Source organism: Tamandua tetradactyla, chromosome 9 (genome assembly GCF_023851605.1).
Source record: "Tamandua tetradactyla isolate mTamTet1 chromosome 9, mTamTet1.pri, whole genome shotgun sequence".
Classification (NCBI taxonomy): domain Eukaryota; kingdom Metazoa; phylum Chordata; class Mammalia; order Pilosa; family Myrmecophagidae; genus Tamandua; species Tamandua tetradactyla.
The window spans coordinates 83,605,146-83,631,389 of NC_135335.1; the positions used below are offsets into that span (position 1 = coordinate 83,605,146).

General features: G+C 38.2%; 1 protein-coding gene across 2 annotated transcripts in view; it reads right to left on the bottom strand.

The window, feature by feature from the left end:
• ADAMTS12 (ADAM metallopeptidase with thrombospondin type 1 motif 12) overlaps nt 1-26,244 on the bottom strand; it is a 415,156-nt gene that overhangs the window by 329,672 nt on the left and 59,240 nt on the right. The window contains exon 1 of one of the 2 annotated variants that reach the window (XM_077116929.1): nt 20,550-20,805. The exons of the other annotated variant lie outside the window; for it this stretch is intronic. The gene's annotated coding sequence lies outside the window, so the exon portion shown is untranslated. Of the gene's footprint in view, nt 1-20,549; nt 20,806-26,244 lie in introns of those variants that run through there. 2 annotated transcript variants of the gene reach the window in all.

Here is a 26,244-nt window from a genome sequence, read left to right on the forward strand (position 1 = left end):
AACATTTTAATACCCTTACAAGGAAAAGTAGAAAAGCCAACAGCTTTATGCCAGTCTTAACTTTTTAGAAACTGTCCTTAGGCATCCAAGTCAAGGAATCACTGCTCGAATCCAGTGATGGAGCTGATGCTAAAACTCTCCTTTTCCATGACTCCTGCCAAGAGTACACTGTAGGTTCTCTGACCTCTTTTAATATACAAAAACACATTATTGGGGTATATATCTGGTAGAACCTTTTGTTTTCAGAACACTTAATAGTTTTTAGTGTAGACCCTCTAAAAGTGTTAGTAACTATAAAATTTAGGAAGGAAAGGAAATATGCTTTTAAAAAAAGAATACTCTCATGTTACAGATTTCCAGTGTGTTCAATTTATTTATTATATTCCCACTTGATGGGCAAGTCACATCTCTGTAAGACTTATAGCTTCCCTCTGCATGCCTGGAGCTGTCAGGGGCTTTGTGACTATGTCACACAGTAGAAAGAATGTCATCTGGTGTGGCACTGATCCCAGTTCCACCCCCAAATCCCAGTGACATCACTTAAAACAACATGGTCCTGGAAAGTCACTCAAGTCCCTTCCACAAAAGAAGGAGCTGATCAAATATTTTCTATCACAAACATTTTTTATAAAAACTAACTTGTTTAAAAATAGCTACATCTTCTTTCTGGCCTCCTCAATCTGGATAGCAAATGCTAATGATGGCTCTCTTTGAATGCCACACAATTTTCTATTTCTCCTTGCTCTGGTTTGTATTTACTGATTTCATTGGATTTAAGTAATTTACCATCCATTCTTAAAGTGTTTCTATATTTCTCAGTGAATTATTTATATGTTCCCATTTTTATGATCACATTATATTTCAATCCAAAGAATGAAGAGCAAAGTCAATCAATGATGATGATGATAACAATTAAATCAACAGCACAACACAACCAGATTTTTATTTAATGCTCATTAGGCACCAGATTCTGTAATAAGACTTTCACATCTAAAAAACAGTAATTTCATCCTCACAACTACCTATTGGTAAAGGTTCTAACATTATCCTCATTTTATAGACAAGGATAACAAGGATTAAGGAAGAGCTAGGGCATTTGACTAAGGCCACACAGTAAATGATGGAGCCAAAATTTGAAGTCAACTCTGTCTTATAATGGAGGCATGCTATTGCCTTTCTTTTTTGTACTTGGGGATTCTAAATATTTCCTGAGTGAATAAATAGATGAAATGTCCAAAGGCAAGTTGCCGCCTTTCTCTGAACCTAAGTTTTCTTCTTTGTAAAACGACTGTTTCAGGAAGATAGACAAAAAAGGCAGCAAGTGCAAAGTGCCCAAGGCAGAAGGATATGTGGAACCTGGAGGAGATGAAAGTCTAATATTGTTGAGATAAAAAGAGGAAGGAAAAGAATGATCGGGGGCCCACAGAGTTGTCAGAGATAAAAGGGCCTTGTAACTGTGTGGAGCTCAGACCCTGTTCTGAGGGCAATGGAAAGCCACCAATAGGTTACAAAAAGAAGAATTATATAAGTAGATGTAGACTTTTAAAATATCACTTGGGTAGTATGATGGTTAATTTTCTGTGTCAACTTGGCTAGGCTATGGTGTCCAGTTGTGTGGTCAAACTCTAGCCTAAATGTTTCTGTGAAGGTATTTTGCAGATGTGGCCAGTGAATAAAATCAGTTGACTTTAAGCTAACTCTTAATAATGTAGTTGGGCCTTATCCAATCAGTTGGAGGACTCTGAGCAATGAACTGAGGTTTCCAGAAGTTCTGCCTCAAGATTACAACATCAACTGTTCTCTGAGTTTCCAGCCTGCTGGCTTCCCCTGTGGATTTCAGACTTAAGACTGCGATATCAACTTTTACTGGGCTTTGCAGCCTGCTCTCCTGACCTACAATATCAGATTTAACACCCATCCTGCAACTGGGAGTCAATTCCTTAAACTAAACCTCTGAAAAATATATGTATTCTCTTGCTCTGGAGAACGCAGACTGATACCAGCAGTAAGTGAAAAATGGATTGTATGGATTAGCGTTCATACAGGGAGCAATCAGGAATCTATTGTCATTGCCTGGTGGGCTGCGCTGGGATGGTGGCAATGAGATTGGATCACAGCGGATGTGAAGAAATATCTAAAAGGTAAAATCAATAAGATGTGATGATTGATTCGCTGAGTATTGTAGATAACAAAGGAAAAGAGTCCAGGTGGTGGTGTAGGAATATTGTACTCTGGGGAATGTTGGTGCCATTTATTGAGATGGGGACACTGATGGACAAAGAGTATTTATTGGAAAGGGAAATGAATTCAGTTTGGGGCAGGTTGAGTTTGCCTGTATGATATCCACATGGAAATCATAAGTCAGAATTTGGAGCTCAAGGCAAAGATTTGGAGCAAAACTAGACATTTACATTGCTACATACAGGCAGAAATGAAAAGCCACAGGGAAAGATAAGGTCAAGATTCTGTTATAAAAATAAAATAAAAGATATGGGTCTAAGCTTTGAGAAAGAGAAAAAGACAGTAAGGGAGACACAGATGAAGTGATATGAGATTAGAAAGAAAATTAAGAAAGTGTGACGTGATTGGAAAACCAAGGGAAGAGTTTTGAGGAAGGCACGCTCGACAGAGCCAAAAGCTGTTGAAAGTTCAAGCAAGTTAAGAACTAAAATATGACTCTTGAATTCAACAACCTAGAAGGCACTGGTGACCTTGACAAAAGCAGTTTTGATAAAGAGGCAAGTGTAGAAGGCAGGATGTAGTTGGTTAATGGAAAGTTGGAGATGGGATGAGAGCAGTGAGTACAGCCATCTCCATTCTTCAGGAACTTTCAGCACAAAAGAGGGAAGAGAGGTGAGATGGAAGAAGAGCTGTTTTTTTCATAATATGGGGGTGGTTATGACATGTTTAAATACTAATAGGAAAGAGACAGGGAGGAGAAGATACAGGACAGAAAGGTAATAACTGGCTGAGTAAAGTTCCCTAGGAAATGAGAATGGCACAATCCAGAACTCAGGCAAGGGGCTAAGGATGAACTTTAGACACGAAAAAGTACTCTTCTTCTACTGTAACCAGAAGGAACTTTTACAATTTGTGTCTTTATATATACTAGTGTGGTTTTCTGCAATGGCTGTGGGGTGCCACCAAGAAAGCAGCACCTGGGAAAAGTTATTTCCAGTTGCAGAGATGCCTTAAGCTACTTAGGGGTTCTCAAACTTGGCTAAGCCTTAGCCTAGATTCACCTGGGGAGCTTTGAAAACCGCTGGTCTCAGGAAACACTCCATTCCAATTAAGTCAGCATCTCTGTGTTGGGACACAGGCATCAGCAATCAGAGCAACAAATACAGAAAAAAAAACCTACAAGTGATTTAATGTGGAGTCGAGCTTGAAAACCAGTTATCTAGACATCTTCCTTCATTTAACATTTACCCTTAAGAAATAATTACATATGGTTAGAACTAAAAAAAAAATTTTGGACAGCAAACTCTAGTTTTGTCTTTTTCAAATCAATTTAGAGCCACAACAAGAAAAAGAATAGAAAATATTAAAGCACATTCTATATAGAAAAGAAAAGCACAGTTTTGAAAAACTTTTGTCTCAGTTATGTAGATTTATATGAATGAACTGAGTCAAGATGTGAAATATATTCCTTATTTTGGGTTACAGTTAAAAAGTTCTAAACCACGGATCAAGATAAACGACTTTCTCAGATGAGGCTCAGAGAGATTAAAATACCTCCTTAAAGTTAAGCAGAAAAATTATAGCAAATCCAAACAAGAACCCAGTTTTCCTGACCACATCTTCTAACACCTTATTATCCTCTAATTGTTTCTGTGAATATCAATTTCCTCTTCTTGGCCCTCTTGTAAGCTTCCCTAGGGAAAGGCTTACATCTTCAATTCTTTTAGATTTACCCATTTGCCAATTTCTTTGCTTCTCATATCACACTCTTTCCCTGTGGGTTCAATTTCCTATTAGTGAAGGAATTTTTCAGTAAGGATCTCTTTTATTCTTTGTTTGATAATATTTTTATTTTAGTCTCACTTTAAATGATTTTAGCTCAGGAATTCTCAAACTGTAATGAGCGCATGAAATACCTGTACTCTAGTTAATCTGCAAACGGTGATTCAGTAGATCTGGGATGTGTTTCTGCATTTTTTATTCATTCCCAGCTGGTTCTGGTGTTGCTGGTCCTTGGACCACCCACATTGAGGATTCTGAGGATTCAGAATTCTATATTGATAGTTACTTCACCCCACATAGTACCCTGAAGAGATTTTATAATGAGAAATCCTATAATGTGCTAATGTTGATTTTTAAGAAGGCTTTCATTCTGTTACTTCATTTTTATCCTTGTCTTTGGGTGCTCCAGTTTTGTTAGAATGCGTCTAGACTATTGTTTATTTATTCAACTTGAGACCTGGGTTGCTTCTTCAATCTGAGGATTTAGTCTCCTGTCAGTCTTGGAAAATCATGAGTCATTGTTTCCTCAAATATAGCTTTATGGACATTACATTCTAGCAAGAGGACGCACACAATAAACAACAGATATAATAAGTAGAACGGTAGGTTAAGAGATGATAGGTGCAACAGAAAAAAGAAAAAGTTTCTATACAGTGGGGATGGGGTTGGCAATTTCAAAAATGATGGTCAATGTAGGCCTCATTAAGAAGGTGACACTCTATGTCAACACCCCTTTTCAAAGTGAAGAAGTTAGAATGGTCATTGCCCCAATACCCTGAAGATTGGGAATAGGATCAAATGAGAGGGAAGGAGCTGTAACAGAGAAGATAGGATTTAACAAATAATTATGACTACAGAATCATTATATTGGTATTTCTTATTAGTCTTTAGTATATTAGAACAGTTAGTAGAAATATCTGAAATTGTGGGATTTTTAACCCATACCAAATTTTGAAATTTGCTCTATAACTACTTATTAAACTGTACTTTGAAATTTATCACTTTTCTGCATGTTTTATTACACAATTAAAAAAAAGTTTAAAAGAAAGCTAAAAAAAAGTTGACATTTTAGCAAACATTATCAGGTAGACAGGGGGAGAAGAGATCCAGGCAGAGCAAAGAGCCAGGGCAAAATCTCTAGTGAAGATGATGTAGGGGTGACAGGCATCAGATCACACGGACCTTATAGACTGCTATAGGATTTTGGCTTTTGCTTGGGGTTGGATGAGGAGCTATTGCAGGGTTTTGAGTTGAGAGTGATACAGTTTGACTTATTCAAAGAAGAGCTCTATCACACAGGAAAGAAAAAAAATAGATGCAAGGGGGCAAATTAAAGTTTTTTTTTAAATAATCCACTTAAGAGACCCCAGTGGGATATTAACATGAGCAGTGGGATTGGGGAGAAATAATACCTCCAGTCATCAGCAGTCCTCTTGTAAGGTAGAGCCAGTAGGATTCCCCATGGTTTCTATGTAAAAAGTGTGACAAAGAAAGGAGCCAAAGATGACTCCAAGCTCTTTTGGCCTGAGCAATAAAAAAGATGAAGTAGCCATCAAATGAGATGGGAAATGCTGTGAGCAGAGCAAAGTTTAGGGGGTGGGGAGCAGGGAAAAGATCCAGAGTTCAGTTTTAGACTTGTTAAATATGGTATGTCAATTATTAGACATCCACGTTGAGATTTTGAATGATCAGTGAGATCAGTGAGACATCCAAGTTGAGATTTTGAATGATCAGTGAGATTTTGAATGATCAGAGAGAGAAATGTGGACTGCTGATATTAATTTGGGAGTCATTAGCTTCTACCAGCCTGCACTTGAGATTGGGTGAGCCCACAAAGAGAATAAGTAATAACAGAAAAAAAAAAAAAGATGGCTACAATATTTTGAAGTCAAAGTGAAAAGGAGAACACTGCAAATGAGATTTTAAAGGTGATACAGGAAAGATTCCAGGATAGTTTGATGTCCTGGAAACCTTGTGAATAAAGTATATCGGGAAGAACCAAGGGATCAATTCTATCACAGGCTGCTGGCAGGTTAAGTAGTATGAAAACTGAGAACTGACTTCTGGATTTATCATAGCAAAAGTCATGTGAGAGATAAGTCATTAAATGTCCCATTTTGCAAAAAGAGGAAACTGAGGTTCATGATTTATTTGTAAGCAGGAGAGCCAGAATGCAAATCCAGTCTTCCTTGCTCTAAATCTCTCATCTTTTGTAATCCAAAGTGAGATTTCAGGCTCAAATCTTGACACGGATCTGACTTCACAGTCTAATTCAGTTGAGAGATGACTGAAGATTTTGTAGCTTTTAAAATATTATGAATCTGCCACTGAAGGAGTGCAAAGAAGTAAAAGAATTCCAGCCCCAAAATGTTTACAAATTTAGCTGGAAAAATCAGATTCAAATGCAGAAAGCCCTAAAGGCAATGACACACAGGAAAGTGCTAAATTATGGGGCTCTGGCTAAGAGTATTTAGCAAGTTTAGAGCAGGGAGGTGGGCCAGGATATAACCACAGGTGTCCTCCCCGCAATACAAATCCTGCTTCCCTAAATCCCCCCACACAAACATTCGGCAGCTTAGTCTCTAGAGAATACTATTGGGTAAGTAGAACATGCATCTCGTAGCAGAAGAATGTTTTCAAACAGGCCAAAAAAATAAGAACCCCATTAATTAATTCAATGTCCCTTAAGTAATATCTGTGTAATGGATTCTTCTTAGATATCAGCACCCTAAAATTCCATGTCCCCATCACCAAATGTTGGGCATCTTTTAATCAGGCAATTAACTACTACTTTTCATTTTCTCTAAAGTTTCCAGAATGATTAGAACCAAATGTTCCAATCACAATAAATTCACCAGCAATATTTTTTGGCTCATTACATTCCCCTGCCCCCATATTTGCAATTTATTTTCTATGTTAATGTCATTGGTCCCATTAAATAGGCATATTTTATTATAAGTTTTGTCAACTCTGTATAGAAAGGAAGTTGGGTAAAATAGTTTTTGTAAAAAATCAAATAATCTCTAGAAATTTAAACTTCCTTCTCACATGAAGCCACTGGCATGTCCAACACCTCTAAGAGATCTATGGGCATCAGCAAAACAAATGGCATAACATCTTAACCCAGGAATTTTGCCCTGGAATTGAGGGATGTGGGTACTAAAGGGTCTGCCTTTCTCCTGCTTCTCACGACATGAGGACATGAATAAAGCCAGGACGTCCTGACTTGACTCTAAACAGCCTCTGGGGACAACGAGCTAGTTATCTCTTAGCCAGGCTTTGTCATTTTTATGTCTGCACACTCACTACCTTCCATATTTCTTCCTAACTTAATTAAGCCCTTTGCTCTTTGGCCCATCTCTTTGCTGGGTTCTCTCCAGAATCTCATCCGCCTCGTAGTTACAGTTGTTTGCCATAACATGCTGTGATAGGAAAGAACACTGGCCTTGGAGCCAACTCCTTGGAGACCAAAATATGAGTCTTGACTCTGCCATTTTCTAGCACCATGACCTTGGTTCCAAGCCTTTAGTTTCCTCACATGCTTAAAAAAAAAGAAAAGAAAAAAAAAGGGTGTGGGAGGGGCTACTACTACTTGCTCTTCCATCTCACGGATTATACAAACTAAATAACTGGAATGTAAAAGCACTTTGCAACCAGGAAGCTCAAAACCAGGGATCTCAAACATTAAACTGCTTCAAATCCCCAGAGGGTTTTTACAAAGGAGAATGGCATATTGTAATTGTAACAAATAAGGAAATACATAGTTTGATTAGGAGTTGAAAAGTCCAAAGGTAAAATTCAAAGCATGGCACAGGAATGCAGGAGACGGGTGATTTTAATTAGGGTGGCCACGGTATGGTCTCATTGAGAAAGGGATGCCTTAAAAAAGACTTAATAGGTGGAAGGTGTGAGCCATGTGGCTATCTTGGGAAGAGTGATCAAGAAGAGAAAAATGGAAATGCAAAGGGATTATAGGGAAATGTGCTAAGAATGAGGAGACCAGAGTGGCTGGAAAATGGATGCAAGAGAAACAGAGACGGAATGGGGCTGCATTTGCCAGGGCCCTGGAAGCTGCATTGAGGACTTCGTTTTTCACTATGAGTGTGATGAGGGCCCCTGGAGAACTGCTGGGGAGGAATGTGTGTTTTGAGTGGATCACTCTGGTTGCCATGCTGAGAACAGCCTGGAAAGGGTAAGGGTAGAAGCTGAGAGACCAATTAGAAGGCGACAATAACCCACACACAGGGGCTGGGATAGGATGGTTGTGGTGAAGGAGGACACAGGGGTTGAATCTTGACCTTCACTGAAGGTAGAGCCAACTGGATTTGCAGATGAATTTGGGATTACAGAAAAAGAGAGAGAACTCAAGGATGACTCGAAAGATAAAGAGACTACAAACTTAACTGTGAGCAGTGCGGTTTTGGGCAGAAAATTAGATGTTCATTTTAGGCAAGTTAACGCACACATCTTAAGAAAAATGCAGGCATCTTAAATGTACATCTCAGTGAATTTGTATAAAAAGAACATATCAAGGTAATCACCACTCAGTTACAGATTGAATCCTGTCTTGCACAAAGACACATTCAAGTCCTACCCCCCAGTCCTGTGTATGTGAGCTCATTTGTAAACAGGCTCTTCAGAGATTCTATTCGTTAAGTGGAGCCAGACTGACTGGGGCAGACCTTAATCCAATATGACTGGAGTCCTTACAAGCAGAGGAAATCTGAATGCAGGAGTAGGAGACAAAAGAAGAAAGATGACCACGCGACAAAGGTCGAGACTGAGTTATGGGCTGTTAAGCCACCGAGAGAATGATACAGACTTCAGAGGAACTTGACTCTGTCAACACCTTGACTTTGGACTTCCCACCTTCAAACCTGTGAGGCAATCAATTCCTGTTATTTAAGTCAACCAGTGTGTGGTGCTTTGTTAAAGGAGTCCTAGAAAACTTAGACAGCCATCAAGATTAAAAAACATAGAATATTGTCACCAACATAAGAAGTTTCCCTCTTACCTTCCTAGTCACCGCCCACCCAAAAGGTAACTTCAACATCTACCACTATACTTACTTTTGCATGTTTCTGAAATTCATATAAACAGAATATGAATTCATTTGTGTCTGGCTTTTTAAATCCAATATTAATATTAAGTTTGTGAGAAGCATCCACATTGTTAAACATAGCAAAAGTTCATAATTTGTCCCCATTATATATTTTTCCATTGTTTGAATATACCACAATTTTATGTATCCATTCCATTGTTGATGCATGGTAGGTTTGTTTCCAGGGTTAGGCTGTTATTGATACTGTGGCTGTGAATATTCTTGTACATATCTTTTGATGCATGTATACCTTATATATATACATGTGTACACTCACACATGCATTTCCCTTGGGTATACATCCAAGATTGAACTACTGAGTCATATCAAACTACTAACCTCCATTCTCACAAGCAATGGTTAAGAATTTATACTGCTCTACATCATCACCAATATCTATGATGTCAGGTTTGTTTGGGTTTTTTTTTTTTTCATTTTAGCTATTTTGGAGGGAATGCAATTGAATCTCATTGTGACTTCAATTTGTATTTCTCTGCTAACTGATGCTATTTAGCACCTTCTTATGTCTATTAGTAATCTGAACATCCCCTTTTGCAAAGTACCATTCAAATCTTTTACCAACTTTTTTATTGGATTTTGTCATGAATTGAAGATGTCACAAATTCTTTGTCACCCACTCCCCCAACACACACACCTACACTTAGAAGTGAAGTATATTTCTCCAATCCCTTGGACCTGGACTGGGCGATTGACAGCTTTGATCAATAGAATAAAGTAGAAGTGACGTAGTGCCAGTTCTGGTCCTAGTCTTGAAGGGTAATGATAGCTGCTGTCTCCTATTTCTTAGAGGAATCCCTTGCAGCTACATGGAAAGGCCCATGTGAATGGGAACTGAAGTTCCTGGCCAATAGCCCCAGCTGAATTCTCAGCAGCAGCCAGTATCAACTTGCAGGTAGGTGGTAAACCCATCCTGGCAGTGGATCCTCCAGTTCCAATCAAGTAACTTTGCCTGATGCCACATGTGAGAGAGACACATTGTCTACTCCAAGCTCTGCTCAAATTAATAAATAAATAAATTTTATCCCACCAAGTTTTGAGGTGGTTAGTTAAATAGCAGGATACAACTGAAGCAATTCTTTGACTTTTTCTTACCGATTTGTAAGAAATTGTTATATGTAACAAATTTGAATCCTTTGTTTTATGTATGTGCAGCAAATATCTTCTCCCAGTCTGTGGCTCTGCCTTTTCCATCTCTTAATGGTGACTTCTGATGAACAAATGTGCTTAATTATAATGAAGCCCAATTTATCAATCTCTTCTTTTATATTAGTGCTTTTAGTGTTCTTTTAAAATAATCTTTGCTTACCCCACATTTATGAACATGTTCTCCTGTGTCTTCTTCTAGAAGCTTGATGGTTTTACCTTAATATCTAGAAACCCATCTGGAATTGATTTTTGTTATGATGTGAGACGTGGGTTGAGATTCTTTTTTTTCAATATGGATACCAACTCACAAGCACCAATTATTAAAAAGGCCTCCTTTCCCCACTGTACTGAAGTATCACCTTAGTCCTACACCAAGTGATGTTATATGTGAGGGTATGGACTTCCTCTTCTGTTCCATTTGGACAAGTAAAACTCAAATTTTCTATTCAATTTCCAAACAGAACAATGAATCAAGCAGTTAGAGACATGAGCCCCGAGTTTAAGGGAGAGGTTTAGAATGGAGTTATCAACTTGGGAATCATGCATGTATAGATTTTCTTTAAGTTCACGAAACTGGCTTAAATTACCAAGGGAAAATAAGTGTTGATGGAGTAGAAGTGAAGCCCAAGGTGTACCCTGGAACCCTCCAATACTAAGATGCTGGGGAAAAGAAGGAGAACCAGCAAAAAAAAAAGGGGAGTTCATGGAAAGCAAAAGTGAGAAAGTTCTTCAAAGAGGAGAAAGTGTTCAACTGTGTCAAAGATCCTGATGTGTCAATCAAGATTAGGTCTGAGAATTTACTATTAGATTTATCAATATGGAGGCTTTTGGTGACCTTGACAAGGGGGGTTGACAAGATACTCCTTGAAAAGGTGAGTGGTGGGCAATGAACTCTGGCTGGAAGAGTTCAGGGAAAATGGAAAACAGGGTAGATGCAGCAAATAGAGAAGCTTTGTTGTAAATGAGGAACAGAGAAATGGAGTGCTTATTGAAGGGGGTGGGTGTGTCAAGAGAGAGTTTTTTTGTTGTTCTTCTGAAAAATGGGTGAAATAATATCATGATGGTATGATAAAGGAGAAATTAAGAATGCAGAAGAGAGAATTTGCCATTACACATTAGCTTCATTTACTTTTGGAGGCTCACACTTGTTTCCTTGTGGCCTAAAGGTCTGGGGAGACTAGCACACAAGTCAGGGGAGATTGTAGGAGACCCTGAAGAACAGGCATAAGTAGGGCAATGAAGATGAGGATTTTATATCATGAAGGGGGGCAGTCATTCTGGGGTAGATGAGGAGAGGGAAAAGGGTGGTCCTGAAAAGTGAGGAAGACAAATTTATCCAGATATAAATTTTCCCATGACTAGCCCTGATTCCATTCTCCTCTAAGCTTCCAGAAAGAATTCACCCTAGAGTTCTCATGATACTACCAAAGACCCCTTTTTCATTTCTGTCCTTATACAGCTTCTGTGGACCAGTGCTCATCGTTTCATAGACAAACAAGATATAAAGAGACTAATATTCAGTGTTCTTTCTTGGACCCTCAACTCAAGTTGCAAACTCATAGCCAATCTGCCATCCTTTAAAAAATAAGTTGGATGACACTGAAAAGATCATGAGCTATTGAGTTTATTGATCCCTGAGTTTTTAGATCAGATGAGGGGTTTGATCTTGTTCTACCATTTGAAACTTAGAGCAAGACAGTGGACTTCCCTGAGTTTTAGTGACCTTAAGTGAAAAACAAACACTGCCTCTAAGGACCCTTCCTGTCTTCTATTTTCTTTATCTTCACGATTCAGAATTTGAGTAGGTTCCCTTGACATTTTACTTAAAGTACTCAATCAAAACGTAATTGCTAAACACTTATGTGTTACTTAGTGCTGCTGAGGTGCTGAGGCTATAATAAACGAGGCTACTAAGGGGTTTCTGATAAGAATAAAAGATTTTACCAGCAGTGGAAATGCCTGGATGAGGGAAATACAAAATATTCTGGGAGTACTCCTGGTGCGGATGAGGAATTGAATAGGGATTTACTTAGCTGAATGAGTATGATTATTTTGAATAAAGTTTTAACTTGGTTGCCAGATACCTACACCTCTAGTCTCTGATTTAGTGGTCTTTTTCAATCCTGAGACCTTCCCAAACAGAACGTTTCTCCAATTTCCTTTCTCATGGCGGAAAGTAAAATTTCCATGCAACAATAAACCCATGCTGCCCTCATAAGTGTCTGTGCAGTTTTTAGTGCTCTCTGTCTGGGGTTCTGGAGACAAGAATGAGAAACAAACAGCCACTAAGTCTACAGCTGATCACAGTGTGTGCTGTATCATCTAACTCAAGCTGTGTTTTAAATCAATAGTAATTAGAATTCTACAGAAAACAGCTGCTTGGAGGAAAAAAGGAAAGGTCTGATTCTTTTTTTTTTTTTTGCAGAAAGCCAAATCACACAGCAAGCTCAAAGCATACAGAACCCAGGAGAAACCTGCACCACAAAGCATAATGTTGAGAAAACAAGTAAGAAACCCCTATCTGGGAACCTACGGGAGTTAGTTAGCCCGTGCCTCACAGGAGGCACCAACGTGAACTTCAGTGGAACAGCGCTGCACCAGAATCAGAAGAGCTAGGTTTGGTTATTAATTCATTCATTCCTTCATTTTATCACGTAATCATTCAATAAATGTTTTGATAAAACTGAATCTCACCCTCTTCATTCCTCCCTCTCTAAACCCTTTAGAGCTTTAGTTTTTGTTTTTCATTAAATTACCTTGATAGGAATTCTTTAAATTTTTGATTATGGGAAAACCCAAAGATTTGAAAATAAAATAGTATGGTGAACTTTCAGACCCCCATCACCCACTTTCAACAATTATCAATTCATGGAAGACCTCATTTAATCCACACCCCACAGTCCTATATTATTTTGAAGAAAATCTCAGATATCACATAATTCCACCAGTAAATATTGCAGTATGTATCTCCAAGAGATATAGATTCAAAAAAATAAAACCATAACTACAATAAAATTTTCAGACATAAAAGAATTAACGAGTTCTTTAATTTCATTAAATATTCAATCAGTGTTCAAATATCTCTGATTCTTTTTTTAATTTATATTTTCTTGACCTCGATTTTTTCAGTTAACATTATATCATAGAGATCATTCTATAATAGTATAGAGAAATATCGGAAAGAGTCCTTCAATATAATAAAGCATTGAGAGTTTTCTGTGTGAAAAGAAAGCTATATTAGCAAGATAGGAATTTCCTGGTCTTACTGAGGATCTGTCTCAAAAGAATCTGAAGATTCAAGCATTTCCCAAAGAAGGATCCTAGGAACCATCCCATAATGTAGTCATCAGTAATGGAATTTCTATTTTGATCTAGATGGGGAGTGCAGAGGTCAGAAAAGAAAAGGGGGAAGGGAGAGAGAAGCAGCTCTCAGTTCCCATACAGAGCTAAAAATCAGCCGGTTGGGAAGGGAGAAAGATGTTTGCCATTCTCCTGCGGCCACTTTGTGCTCAGCTAGTAGTAATGTCCCTTTCCCTCTGTTAGTGCACAACACATACAGACCCCTCTAGATGTTGTGGGTGTCATGGAGGGCTGACACTGTTCAGGTTTCTCAGGCACTGATCGTGTGACCCTGGGAAAATGACTTTATTCCTCTGGGTCTCATCTGTGTCACCCATAAACTTAGATACCAGATTTTATCATCTTTAATGTTCCTTCGGATTCTAAAATTCTGTGTTTTCTATCAAAAAATTGAAATCACCGAAATTATTTGTGGGTATTTAAAGCAAAAATTTATGTCTCTACTCTTCTCAAGGGGAATTTCATTATCTTTGAAACGCAGATGTAGACTGAAATTAAACATAACACAAATTTTTACCAACAATCAAGCTGTTGTCATGTTGAAATATGTTGAAAGAGCCACAGGGACTATTTGCATCTAAGGATATTTAATGTGTGGTCTATTCTGAACTCTCAGGGAAAGACTTTATACAGAGCTTTTTAAAATGATTTAGTAGAACATGTGTGACATTTGCACAAGACCTTAAGGCAACTGCAGAATGGTTAATGGAGCAGAGAAGACAAACTATTCCATAGTTAGTAGAAATGAAACTGGTTTCAGCTGAGAGAAACTTTTTTCAATTTGGTTGAAGACTTGGGTTATTTATTACTAAAATTGTTTTGCTAAAATATAAAGAAAATTTGGGAAATAAAGATTTGGAATAAAGGGAAAATAATGTGATTCATGATCATAACATTAATAAACCACTGGGGACATTCTTATAGTTTTGCTATATGTATTTGCTATATATAGATATATATATTTATATCTGTAGTCTTTATAATTTAAAAATTGGAATCATGTTATATATTACTTTCCACATTTAAGAATGTTACAGATTTCTTTCTTTGTCATGAAGTCATCTTCCATAATATCAATAAAAAGACTACACCATTTTCCATTATATGAAAATATACCAATTATTTGAATATCTCGCTATTGTTGTACATTTGGTTTGTTTCAAATTCATGTATTTTGTTATTCTGCACAATAATTCTGTAAGTATCCTGAGAACTGAGCTTTAGAGAATCTATTGGAAATAAAGTCCTAGAAATGACATTGTTAGGTTAAAGTTCATGTTCACTTTTTTATATATATAGTAATAAACAGCCCTCCAAACACTTGCACCTAATCTATTCCAAATGGCAGGACATGTTTGTGCCTTCTCCTCTACCACTATCAAACACTGTTAACTTTAAAATATTTGAAAACTGAGAGGCAACAAATATATCTTATTTATTTAAATGAAAAAAAAATAAAGAAACATTCCTGTGGCTTCACTACTCCAAGTAATATTTTTATCAAGTACATGAAAGTGCTTTCTTTCTTTCTCACTAGCTCTGAACTTGCTCTGCAGATTCAAATTACTCATCTTTACTCCTTCAATCTCCTTAGTGAGTTTTCAATATGATCATGTTTCTTTGTCAACCAAGTCATTAACTACTGAATTCCAGGTCCTCTTTTAGAACTACTGAATTTTAGAGTTGTTGGAACTGTCTACTTTCTGTCTAGACTAAGATATTAAAAGTTATTACCCCAAATGTATTTGATCAAGATTTAGGAGTCCTCAAAACAGCCATAAATGATGTTTTTATGTTCAAGCCACATTCTGCTTTTTTTTTTTTCACAAATATTCCTTAGGATACTGTTTATGAAAAATCACTTATTTCCCTTCAGAAATGGCCCACTCTTTACTCTTGAATTTGCACTTATTATTATGGACTATCCCATCTTCCACAATTAGAGAACTCCTGTTTCTCTTTTCCCGGGCATGCTGGGGAAGTGCTCTAAACCTTGATTTCTTCCATTTTAATGCTTGGAAATGGAAAAAGTCTCTTGAGCCCTATATGTTCTCTAACACTGAGTAGCAAATTCACTTCATAAGCTGTCTAAGTGGCAGCCCTCATGCTGGGGATATAAACCTACATACTGGAACAAACAGAACAGAAGCTCTCTCTGCTCTGGAAGGTAGAAGATTTGGGTTCTAGTTGTGGTTGTGTGATCTTATTCACTTGTTCTCCGCGTTGCAGGTTTTCTCAACTGAAAATAAGGAACTTGGGTTATAGGCCCCCAATAAACTCTTTCAGCTCTGTGTTCTTCTCTAAAAGTTCCCAATGAAATGGGAACAAACTTCTAGACATCAGTAATTAAGAAATGTCACTACACAACTATTAAACTCAAGAAAAATACAAAGACTTCCTTGAAGCTGCCCACAATATTGAATGCACTGTTTTAACACTTAATTACATTCAATTAAGAGCCCTTCTTCCCAAGTGGCAAGTTCAATCACCTTCAGGGACCAAGCTTGTAACACAAATGAAGAAAGCATGTTGAGTTGTATTCTTTTAAAATTGGCACAAATTTCATAGTTAGATATAGGAGGGGTCTATACTTCCACAAAGAATTATGCTTTCTCCCATTTTTGTGGTACATTTAACAGCAAGAGTCTACTTTCTGCTTTTCTTTGTTTTTTAAAATAGTTATTCACAAGAGAAAGAATATCACTCGATTAGAAAACGAAAGTAGAACAAAAATGATACAAAGTGACTGCCCCATCTTGACCTTATGTGAGATAGAAGACAGGAAACAGTGGGGGCTGAAGTGACCGGGACAGAGATCACCCATCTGGAAGGTCAGAGGGTGGGGAAAGAAAGGTGGAAGAGGGAGCTGAAGGGCTAGGAGTGCAGGGAGTCAGAACTCAACCCCCCTGGTACACAGGCCCACTGCTGGTATACAGGCCCAGTGTTGCGAGATTTAATTTTTTTTTTTTTTTTTTTTGAGAAGCAGAAACTTCAAAATGTTAGGTAGAATCACCAGGATTTTTACCTATTGGGTCTAGTGTCTTTACAGTTTCATGCAAACAAAATATGTTATATGTCTTTGTGCAGTCAGTTTGGGACATGCCTTGCAAAAAAAAAAAAATAAGAATAACCATCAGTTGGGACAAGACTCTCATCTTAGAATGAAAAAGGGGTGAACTGGGGTAGGAGTCATGAAGCAAATCAATCTTTAAGGCCTGAAATTAGTCAAGGTTTCCAAGCAAATCATGGCCATGAGCCAATTCACCCACTGAGGGGCCCCTGTTCCTTCCCATTAATAATAAATAATAATAACAAGGATTATGACAAACTAAGAACTATATTCCAGATACAGTGCTAGAGCTTTATACGGTTAATTTCACTTAAACATCAAGGTCACTTAGCTTGAAAAGCCTGACCCAGACTCTAATCCAGGACCATGCAGTTAACTCTGTGTTGTGCCCCCATGAAGCCACTTGCAGGGGGAATGGAGAAGAATGCGATGAGTTAGGAGTTTATAGTAGCCCCACAGCCTCCCTCCTATATTCACAGACATTTGATCAGTTTATTTTAGAATATAAAACTGTCCTAATCTATACATTTGTACATTTTCAATTGAGCAACTTAATCAATTTGAAAATAAAAAACAAAGGAACATTGCCAAAGACATAAACATGCTTGAAAAAATAAATTACTCCATTCTAAGTCACGCAGTCTTCATACGGAGCGGATGTAAAACAGAAGGGAGAGGCACCTGCTGGTTGCTTGAGGTTCAGCTAGCTGTGAAGAGGGCCAAGTGGCTCTCAAGGACAGCAGTCTAAAGGTGAGCTCAGTTCAGGACTACATGAGAAGAGAAATAAAAAAGCCCCTGCAGTGGTGTCTGGGACTGAATGGTTAGATATTCACCAATCCCCTTTCCTCATTATGGACACACAGTATAGCATTTCCCAGCATCCCCTGCTCTGCAGAGTTATGCAGTTATGGCTAATATGACATTTCCTGTCCTGGCCCCTAATATCTCCCAGATCTTTAGCCCATGCCCTGACTCTTGAGTAACCACTGGAAGGGGAGCTATTTCTTGGAGGGGAGTCATCCAGAAGAGACATTGACCCAGGCTGGGTTATGATGAGAATAAGGAACAAAAGTTCTTGTGATTAACCAGTAAGACTTGGGAGCTGTATGTTAGAGCAGCTTAGCAAGCATACTCTGACTAACAGAGTTCCCAGGAAAGCTAGACTGGCTTCCCTATGCCTAACCAAGGATTCGATTTGCAGAACCTTGTCTACCCTTAGAATGATCAAAGAGCATATGATTAAGGAGGTCCCCAGAGATCATCTCATAAAACCTCCTGAAAATCTCCTTAACTATGTGAGGAGTCACCTAGTGAGATTTCAGACAAGCCCTCCTGGCCCCATGCAAGGACACAAAGTGCCTGAAGGAAATCAGCATGTGACCAGAAAGCTGGTGATAACAACTGGCACTGCGGGCTCAAACTCTTCAGTGAGGGAAGCCTGGCTGCATATATCAATTCACTAGACAGGAATTTTAGCCAGTGACCAGACTTTGATGACAATCAGCACATGGATAGTTAGAACAATGAATTGACAGTAGCTCCTGCCAAGAGGGAAATTTGTGCACATGAGATTTGGGTTTCAAATGCCACACAAATCCTAAAAGAGTTTTGTATTGTTTAAAAAACAAAACACAAGATGATAACCACTTGTATTAAACTGTGTAATCAAGATGTAATGCTTTAAATTTTTATGTGATCAGATTTCTTTTGGGTTTTACAAAGGAAGAATAGATAATTTCCAATGAATGGTCCTCAAATGTACAGCTTTTGCTCAGAAAATTAGGATCGAGGATAAAGCAATAATTGGATGAATGAAAACTCTTCGGAAGTACAAGCAATTTTTGGCTCGACTTCTCCAAAAAGATCCTACCAGCTGCACGTCTGTCCTGCAAGTTCTCAATTATGTAACCTGAAAAGCTTGTTTCCTCTGAAGTAGAATAGGACATAGTTTAGAGAATGTGGCTGAGCCAAGTCACCTCTGCAAATTGAACTTAGAACACCCCATACTAAAAAAGATCCTTCCCCTGCCATAGTTGAATAGGCTGGGTATAGCATTTTAACTCCATTTATGTCTGAACTGCAGTTGGGGAGTCTTATGGCCTAAAAAAAACTCTCTTGAGAACAAGGAAGATGAAATTATAAGGTATTGTCACCTGTATATTCCAAAATGATTTCTTGGTGCTAAGAGGTAGAGACATTTCCAACGGATGTCAAGAAATAAATTGGTTTTCTACTTCTCCTCTTCTAAAAGTTTACATTCAATATATGCCTTTTGATAAGATACACAATAGTGTGCTCAGTAAAGAAGAACTTTTCTTCCTGAGAAGTGGAACTTAAATTTTTTAAGTGGTAATCTATTTGCTAGGGGCTACAGATTCACCGTCCACATAAGTCACCCATTTAAAAATTTTTAATGTAAAAAGCAGTGCTAATACTATTAACAAATTTTGAGACAATTATATGCAAGAGATTGAACAATAGGATTTGGGTAATTCAATTTTTACTTCAACATATATAAACCTTAATATCTAGTTGTTTAAAATATATGCTGAATCCCTGGCGACATGGGAAAGGACTCCCAGGAATGAATCCAGACCTAGCACTGTGGGATCAACAATTCCATCCTGACCAAAAGGGGGGAAAGAAGTGTAACTAATAAAGTAGCAGTGACAGACAGAGTTCAAATAGAGTCTAGAGGCTATTATGGAGGTTGCTCTTGCGCAAGCTTCAGTGAGACCTTGCTACCTATCATAACCTGCGAACTCCCAACCGGGACCATTCCCACCAATCCTAAAGAACACCTAGGGCAGTATACAAGATTCTACAAGGGTTCCATGCACTAGAGTAACTTTCCAGAAACCTACAATCTCCAGATGGGTCCCTGGTCCAGAGAAGTTCTGAAACCTAGCCCAGTCTCTCCAGAACATCAGATAGTTCCATCTCCCTACCCCATATTAGTGACAGACCCTTCCAATATGAAAAATTTTGAATTGTCATAGCCTAAATACCCCTAAAGAGAGGGATGGAAAGATTAAAGGTGGTGGTGGAATTATACATAGAAGATAGAACTTAAATGAATATGAATGCTGAATCATTAAATGGATATCTCTTTTAGTCTCCAGTATTTTAGAGCAGCTAGAAGTAAAAACTTAAAATTGTGAAATTGTAACCCATGTCAAATTCTGAAATATGTTCTACAACTAATTGTGGTGCTGTGCTTTGAAATTTATAGCTTTTTTGTATATATGTTATTTTTCACAAAAAAAAGGAAAAAAAGTTGATTGTAATGATAAAAAATATTTAAGCCCTCTAACCTCCTATATTCTGGAGCAGCTAGAAGGAAAAATATGGAAAGATCATATGGTAGCCCATGATAAACTCTGGGATCCGTCCTGTCATTTTACTTGTTGAAAAGTGCTCTGAAAACTATTGCTTTCTTTTTCTTTGCTTTGTATATATGCTTTATATACAATAAAAAAAAAAAAATGCTCAAACTATTCTTTGATGCAAATGTGTACCACTACATTTTATATTAACAATATCTATTTTTTAAATACATCTTTAATTAATTAAAGATGTAACAAACTAAAATAATAATAATGAAGATGAGCTACAAAAAATTATAATTAAAAAGCAAGAACAGTAGCAAATAAAAACAAACAGCTAAGTACCACCGTGATGATAAACTGGCTAGAAGTTTCTGTCTCCAAACTGGAGACCTGTAGACATCCACATGCTTGGATGGCAGCGGGGCCTCTGTTATGGTACTAGGAATTATAAGCAATCAGGCTTTTTAGTTAAATACTGAATTGGAGTCCACAATAAGCTGCAGTAATGCAACAATTTTAGTTTATGAATACTAAAATTTAATAACCCTCAATGACTCACATAGTTGGTGCTATTCAGTAGACCTCAGTCATCCATGAAAATTAAAGTCATGGAATTGTCTACATCATTATAAAGACCTGACCCTTTCTCAGCCCATTAGGAGGCTGCTCGTGGCTGATGCACAGACCTGGGACAGCACCTTCAGATCAACTCCAATGAGACCACAACGCGGACCACCAACCACCATCAAGGATCAGGTGTTTTAGGAGAGTAGGTTTGGGGGAGGGGTGGCCTTATTTCTGCTGAAGAAATGGAATAGAAGCTCCAGCTAGAACATTATACTTGTAGTTCCGGAACATTATATTTTCCAGCCATCACAATAGTGGAATTTGAGATCCCAAATGGTTCTCCACTGAATTATTTCTTCAGTAATATTCAGGAGAAATTTATTGCGCTGGGATTAAGAGCTGGGTTATGCTGGGTTGTGCTCAACTCTGTAACCATGGATAAATTAGTTAACCCTCTAGGCTTTCATTTCTTTGTCTGTATAATGGAGACAATAATGATAGTTTCTGAGTATAGAATTATTATGAGCATTAAATGACATAATTCAGGGGTTGCAAACTAAGGCCCAAGAACATTTTCTCAATCAGAACACAGTCATACCAATTCATTTACGTCCTGTCTATGGCTGCGTTCATACAACAGTAGAGTTGAGCAGCTGTGACATAGACCACACGGCCCACGAAGCCTAAAATATTTACTATCTGGTCCTTTCTAAAAATTAAATTACCCACTACTGATACAATCCATGCACATCATTTTGCCCAGCTCCTGGCATGGAATCATTTATTGTTCTTTATTTAGTGGTTTGTATTCTGAGACTTACAACCATTAACCCGTGAACTGTAAGAAGCCATAAAGAAGAGGAGAACAATTAAAAATGAAAACTAGATTCTAACATCAGGTCCTCTAAACATTTGGTTTCATGGAAGTTACCCAGACAAAAAAAAAAGAAGTTAAAACAGAGCTGCTTTGATTGAGTCAGGGTGGGGGGACCTGCAAAAATATATACATATTTCAAGCAGGTGTTCCTAAAAACCAGTAGAAAATAACTGAAAACATGAAGTCCAATGGCCATTGCCAGATAGCATTTTCTTTGTTTCTCATGTGGCATTTTTATTCTCATCTATTTCTCTATGAAGCCATTCAAATAACTAAAAACAATTAATGTCAGATAACTAAATTTCTAATTTCCCTTCTAAAATAGATGGAGATGAACAGAGGGATTCTCTGGCTTCATGAAATCTTTTCTTTGCCTCATGTTTTCTAACCTCTGCATTTGCAAAAGGACTACTTTGCATAAAAGATGTGGTGCTTTTATGCACACACATGAGCGTGGACTTGGGGGAAACCCTGATGTCTCAGGCAGGATCTTCCCTCCTCAGTCATGCAGGAGGCTGCATATTTCTTATTCCAAGCAAGGAGGGCATTAGATGCAGCTGATGTAAAAGGAAGCTGGGCATCCGTAAGGCAAGGACAACAATCCAAGCTAGGAGAACCTGGAAAATGTTACTGAAAGGCTATTCCTCAAAGCCAGTAGTGAATAACAGCAACCCCATCTTGGAGGAATGCACCTGCTATACTTGGCAAGCTGTCTGGAACAGATGAGACAGCCTGACAAAGTCAAGTCACTCAAAAGAACATGGTGTTTTCTGGTGTTTGGAACACTGACTTCAGCTGGATAAGCCTAATTGGCTAGTCCAAGCCTAAGAAATGCCTGAAGCGTGTTATATCATGCCAAGAGATTGGTTCCTCGTGGTGTATATGATTCTTTCATTCCCAGACCAAGTCAGGATTTATGATGAGGATGAGACCTTCACAGGGTAGGAATTATTAAATGAACAAACGAAGTGAAACTTTTTCCTGGGGATCAACGACTCTGCAAGGAAAAAGATCTGCCCTTAGGCTAGTGTAGTGGGCAGAGTTCTAAAAGGGCACCAAGATTCCCAGCCCCTGGTGAATACACACCTTTTTCCCATTATTCAAGCAAACACTCACCTAGGTGCTGCTGTGAAGGGACTTTGCAGATGTATTTAAAGTCCCAAATTAAGGTTAAAAGATGCAGATTATCTAGGGAGTCATGATTGAATCACATGAACCCTTTAAAAGTAGAGGGTTTTCTCTGCTGGTCATAGGGGACAAGTCAGAGATTGGAAGCATGAGAAAGATTCAATGTGCCATTTCTGGGTTGTAGATGGTGATAACCAAGTGACGAGGAATGCAGGCAGCCTCTAGGGGCTGAAAGTGGCCCTAATTTACCATTCACAAGGAAACTAGGCTCTCACTCCGACAACTGCAAAAAACTAAATTCTGTCAACAATAAGAATGAGCATAGAAACAGATTTTTTCCCAGCGGTTCCAGACAGAACTCAGCCCAGCCAAAACCTTGATTTCACCTGCTGAGACCTTTAGCGGAGAACCTAGCCATGCCATGCCAAATTTCCAACCTATAGAACCATGAGCAACAAGTGTTGTTCCAAAATCATTAGGCTTGTGATAATTTGTTACACAGCAATAGAAAACTAACACCATCAGAACTTTTTTTTTTAATTTTCTTTTATACCTACGCTCCTCTCTCATTCCCCTTTTCCCATATGCAAGCTGCTTTACTATGTTTGATATGTGTCTATGAATTCATATGTGTCCTTGCAAAATACATTCCTGTTTTAAATATGCAAATTAATTTACATAAATCATCTTATGTCATAGATGTGGGGTTTTTTCATTGTTTTTTAAATCACATGCATCTTTTTAAAATCAATCCGTGTTTCTGTGGGGGTATCTACTCGGTTCCTTCCAACTGCTGCAAAGTATTCCACGGTGTGTTTCCTCCACATGTTTATTTATACATTGTTTAAGTTGGTCTTTGATGCCCTGACCTCACAATCAACACTATAATAAGGTTGATCTTATAATTAACTTCATGATCTTATCTGGAATTGTTCCAGGAACATATCCAGGGTTAGGATGGTTGGGTCATGGAATACTTAATTTAACTAGGTACTCTCAGATTATCCTCTCAAATGGTCACAACAGGCTACTGCCCTAGCAGCACAAGGGCTCCTTGTGTCCTATATCTCTGCCAAGATTCGATGTTACCAACTTCCTTATTTGTTTGAACCTCCCAGGTAGAAAGTGTTACCTAGTTCTTCAAATTTGTGTTTCTTTGAATCAATGTGTTTGAATATCACTTCACATATTTATCAGCCATTTGCAGCTCCCCTTTTATGATCTGTGTGTTCATATATTTTGTCCATATTTTTCCAGTAGGTTTCCCATCTTTTCCCTATCAATTTTTATAAATTCCCTATAACTTCTAAATACCAGACTCCTGTACTGTTTAGAGATTGCAAATGTCAACTCCCATTATGATGTCTGTTAACTCAAATATCCTTAATCGCATAAAATCATATTTATTGATGTTTTGCTTTACAATGTATGCTTTACTGGGATCTTTATGAAGAAATATTTTCCATCATTAAGGCATTACTATATTATGCTACATTTTCTTCAATTAGCTTTATATATTTACCTTTCATATTTTGATCTTTAACCTACCTAGTTTTGAGATTTTTATGAGAGTAAATGATGACTCTAATTTTATTTTTCTACATTTTATGAGGCACTTTTCTTAACACCATCTGTTCAACAGTCTTCCCTGGATAAAGAGGTGAGATGAAAAATACAGAAGTGGGTTGGGCTGGGAAGAAAAAGTGAACCCACCAGCCTCTGGAGGAGGGCATGATGCATTAACTCAAGATGTTTTGGGGAAACAATAGAGGGAAGGGAATGTCTCCATGGGTACTGTTCTGAACATTCTTTTTGGTCCATGTGTTATTATTACTAATCTCTGATTTGTTTGCTTCCTTTGAAATCAGGAGCTCCATTCTACTCCAAGGGTGGGAGAAAAAGGGTGGTGTGGGCATACACCGTGGAAGCCCCAAACAACGGCATTAACCAAGCATCTCTGAATGTGTACCTCTCTGGCACATGCTCCTGCCATCTTAAAATCCTTTTCATCCCAAAGTCCATGAGGTCCAATAGAAGATAAATAGTTCTTTAACCATGGAATTCTAATGTCTGGGAAAGAACCCACTGTGAAAATGACTGCCTCCCCAAGCTGGCCCTCTCTGAATATATGATGAGGAAAGACTCAAACCTGCTACAGGACCTGGTCTGAGATATGGGGCTTCCTAACTTGCCTTATTAACAAGTTTTGGACCAGATATGATCTTTTATTGTTTATTTCATCCTCACTCTTCTTAAAAGCATTGAGGGCAAATTTTCTATTCCCCTTCTTTCCCACGCAGCCAAGACCTTCTCTGCCACCTTTCCAGCCATTATGTTTCTGCCATGACCTCTTCCCTCAATCCCTAATTTAGCCTGGATGTTCTAAAGTGATTTCCCAGGAACTGCTTAGAAGGAGGATCAGACTTCCTGGACTTTAGGCTGCCCCTGCCTTCTTTAACCCCCTTGGGCCTTAATAATTAATTCTTCCCAAGGCATCCTGTTTCCTTGAACTCATTCCCTGGAAACAATTCCCCTATACAAGCTGGCAGCAGATGTCACTTAACTAAGCAGCTATCATTAGCAAGTAGAAAGCTGTCCTTAAAAATGGCCCTTTCCATTTCAACTATAATGTCAACCAGCTTTCCTTGATTTTCAAAGAATTTGGGCCTCTCTTTACTAGGGAATCCATTTGGCATTAGGGATGGAAAGCTCTTTCAGGGGGTGTGGGGCAGATAGCCTCAAATACTCCTCAGTGACAAAGAACCCCTTTCCATAAGCTTCTTGGCTAGCTTATACCCCTGACTCAATACAATGTTAAAGAGAAATGAATCTTGACATAGAAAGGAAGGAAGGAAGGATATCCCAGGCTGGAAGGGAGGCTTGAGATACTAAATACAAATCAAATTCAGAGTAGATAAATAGGTGGCTATGTCTGGGCAGCATATGGGAATGGGGCTTTGATGGACAAAAGGAGGGAGTGTGGAACAACCTTGGGGTGAAGATTAAGGATCTATGAGGAAGACAGCTGTGAGTGAAATGGCCCAACAAGGACTTCTGGGAGCCATAGTGCAGCCCCAAGTCCCTTAGAGGGTAGAAGGAAAGATACAAGGGAATGAAGTTGGCTGGAATGCAAACTTGATCCGTATCACCATTTTATATAAAGCCAGCCCAGTTTATATCCAAAGAGAAAATAATACAAAACTGGTAAATCTACCAAGATAGGACCCTCTTGATATGGAACAGAAAATTCTGGAGGGTTCTAATAACTTTAAGGGCACTTGTTAAAGAATTCTACATTTTCTTCAGCTTCTATAAAAGAAACCTACATTATGACAGTTGGTAGTGGCTGATTAATGAACTCTGGTTCCTGATTTAATAGCATTTTCAAAATTATTTCCATCATGGTTATGTGACAAGCAAACTCCCTCCTCGTGAAGTACGCACACATAACTCAGGGATGACTCATCCAGAGGCAGAGTGAAAAAAAATAATTGCAATAATAATAGTAGAAAACAATAGACTATATTTATTACGTTCCAAACACTCTTCGAAGTATGTAACAGACATTAATTCATTGAATCTGTACATTCTAAAACAGTTACTATCTTTATCACTATACCAGACATGAGACCATTGAGTCACACCGAAATTGAATATGCCCAAGATCACACAATAAGAAACG